The sequence below is a fragment of the Salvelinus sp. IW2-2015 genome, linkage group LG4q.1:29 (genome assembly GCF_002910315.2).
Source record: "Salvelinus sp. IW2-2015 linkage group LG4q.1:29, ASM291031v2, whole genome shotgun sequence".
NCBI lineage: Eukaryota > Metazoa > Chordata > Actinopteri > Salmoniformes > Salmonidae > Salvelinus > Salvelinus sp. IW2-2015.
Genome location: NC_036842.1, coordinates 88,694,542 through 88,698,154, shown reverse-complemented (window position 1 = coordinate 88,698,154; position 3,613 = coordinate 88,694,542).

The following is a 3,613-nucleotide window of genomic DNA, read 5'->3' as shown; positions in this document are numbered from 1 at the left end:
CTGTTCTCTGTTACTGTACATCAGGATGATATGGTTTTTCATTTATCTGGTCGTTTCTCTTGTCTCTGTTACTGTACATCAGGATGATATGGTTTTCATTTATCTGGTCGTTTCTCCTGTCTCTGTTACTGTACATCAGGATGATATGGTTTTTATTTTATCTGGTCGTTTCTCTGTTTCTCTGTTTACTGTACACAGGATGATATGGTTTTCATTTATCTGGTCGTTTCTCCTGTCTCTGTTTACTGTACATCAGGATGATATGGTTTTTATTTATCTGGTCCGTTTCTCGTGTTCTCTGTTACTGTACATCAGGATGATATGGTTTTCATTTATCGGTCGTTTCTCCTGTCTCTGTTATGTACATCAGGATGATATGGTTTTATTTATCTGGTCGTTTCTCTGTTCTCTGTTACTGTACATCAGGATGATATGGTTTTCATTTATCTGGTCGTTTCTCCTGTTCTCTGTTACTGTACATCAGGATGATATGGTTTTTATTTATCTGGTCGTTTCTCCTGTCTCTGTTACTGTACATCAGGATGATATGGTTTTCATTATCTGGTCGTTTCCCTGTTTCTGTTACTGTATCATCAGGATGATATGGTTTTATTTATCTGGTCGTTTCTCCTGTCTCACTACTACTACTACTACTACTACAACTCCTGTTTCTGCTGCTGCTACTACTACTACTACTACTACTACTACTACTACTACTACTACTACTACTACTACTACTACTACTACTACTACTACTATGACTACTACTACTACTCACGAGTGTCAGGACATTCGTCTGAAGTCAGAACCGTCGATATGCCAATTTCTGTTTGGTAGCGTTTGAACCGTACGGCCCCTGGTCTGTCACAGGACTTGTCTGAAGGTAATCGGTACCGGTTTAAAACATGAATGGAAGTATGACGGTTGTTTTGTGCCTACACAAAAAATAGGTTAAATATGTGAAGAAAATAATTAATATAAATTACAAATCTGAGTGTTTTTTATTTGTCCTAGATTTAGGACAGATACTTCAAAACCTTATTTCATTTTATTTATTTTTTGACTGTCCTTTTTGCAATATCATGCCAGCCTCTCTTGGCTAAGATTTGAGGAGAGACTGACTGCATCACTAAACAATAATATGTTGAAAATTCCATATTGTTTGCATACACACCAGCAGATTCTCTTCAGAGGAGGAAAGGGGAGGACCATCCTCCTCAGTGAATTTCATAAATATTTTAATTGTGAAACATTTAAGAACGTATCCTTTTTTAGATAAAACTAAATATAATCATGTCACCAAACACTGATAACTAATTAAAACACACTATTTTGCACAGAAGGTCGTCATCATGGTGTAACCAGGGTGTAGCCGGAGGACAGCTAGCTTCAGTCCTCCTCTGGGTACATTGACTTCAATACGAAACCTAGGAGGTTCATGGTTCTCACCCCCTTCCATAGACTTACACAGTAATTATGACAACTTCCAGAGGACGTCCTCCAGCCTATCAGAGCTCTTGCAGCAGAGCTCTTGTCCAGCCAATGAAAGGATCAGATAATTAATATAGTATTGAAAGCATAWGCTACAGCTAGCTAGCTAGCACTGCAGTGTATAACATGTGGTGAGTACTTCAAGGAGAAAGACATTAGTTGAACTGTTTTTTAACAAAATTGAGAGAAACAGGGAGAGAGAGAGAGAGATTTTGTCTTAGCTAGCAAATTACTTAGCTACCAAATGCAGCTAGCTAGTTTAACCTACTGAAACACCCTGCTCAAACAGAGGGATGCTATGTTAGCTTGTTGGCTATGACTTTCCAACACAACACTGGAACTCTTCCAAGTCAAGGTAAGGCTCACCGGGGCCAGCTGGCGTAAGTGCTAAACAGCTTGCTGACTGTACACTGTAACGTTACTGCATGATTGTAGCAGGTTTACTAACACATTAGTTCTATTAGCTATGCTGACTATGGCATTATGTTATCTAATATGGTGACAAAGATGTAGGCTGTGTGTAGCGTTTTGGCTTGGGAAGGTTTTTTCTCCTGGTCACATACAGCTGATGTGTTGTTCATTGAAGTCCACAAATGAAGGGAAAAGGTGAGAGGAGGAGAGTGCATAGATGCGAGAAGGAAAACAATGTGGCTGCTATGAAAGTGAACTGTGTTTACGCTTGATCGAGGGTGTATTCATTCCACCGGTTCTGTTGAAAAACATTTCTTAAACATAAGCAAACAGAACAAAACGGGGATAAAAATACCTGCATTTGTCCAATAGAAACTCTCGTTTGCAACTGTTGGATTAACGATTAGACCCTAGATCAGCTAGATGCAGGTAGGAGTGTGCAATGTGGTATTGAATGTCACTGTCTGTCCATGTGTCTCTCGACCTACGTTGTAAACTTTCATTCATAGGCTAGGTTGTAGCAACCTCATGATGGGTACAGGGGAACATTTTAGTATCATGTAGTAGCCTAAACCTATCACTGTTACATTGTACTGGGTGAATGGAATATGAATGATAGTAACCTAAACCTGTCACTGTTACATTGCACTGGGTGAATATGAATGACAGTAACCTAAACCTATCACTGTTACATTGAACTGGGTGAATATGAATGACGGGTAGAACCTAAAACCTTATGTTACATTGACTGGGTGAATATGAATGACAGTAACCTAAACCTATACATGTTACATTGAACTGGGTGAATATGAATGACAGTACTAAACCTATCACTGTTCATTTGAACTGGGTGAATAGAGGACAGTAACTAAAATAAGATCTATCACACTGTTACATTGAACTGGGTGAATATGAATGACAGTAACCTAAACCTATCACTGTTACATTGAACTGGGTGAATGGAATATGAATGACAGTGATCCATTATGCTGTAATATAAATAAGGTCATGCTCCTTCATTGTTTTTGTCCTCCCTCATCTTAGATGGCAAAGACCGCCACTGTTACACACAGCTCTGACACACACACTTATCCCACCAGACATGCCACCAGGGGTCTTTTCACAGTCCCCAAATCCAGAACAAATTCCAGAAAGCATACAGTATTATATAGAGCCCTTATTGCATGGAACTTCCTTCCATTTCATATTGCTCAAATAAACAGCAAACCTGGTTTCAAATAACAGATAAAGCAACATCTCACAGCGCAACGCCTCTMCCTTATCTGACCTAGATAGTTTGTGTGTATCTATTGATATGTWGGCTATGTGTGTCATTTTTAAATATATGTAGTTCTGTTCTTGAGCTGTTCTTGTCTATTGGGTTTTGTATTATGTCATGTTTCATGTTCTGTGTGGACCACAGGAAGAGAWGCTAACGGAGGATCCTAATAAAATACCCGAAATACCAAACCCTAACCTTAGCCCTCAATCTAACCCCTAACCCTAGCCTTAGACCTAATGCCTAACCCTTAACCCTCAATCTAACCCCTAATCCTAACCCCTAACGCTTAGCCCATAAACCTGTAACCCTTAACTCTAACCTTAGCCCTAATGCCTAACCCTTAACCGTCAATCTAACCCCTAATCCTAACCCCTAACGCTTAGCCCATAAACCTGTAACCCTTACCTCTAACCCTAGCCTTAGCCCTAA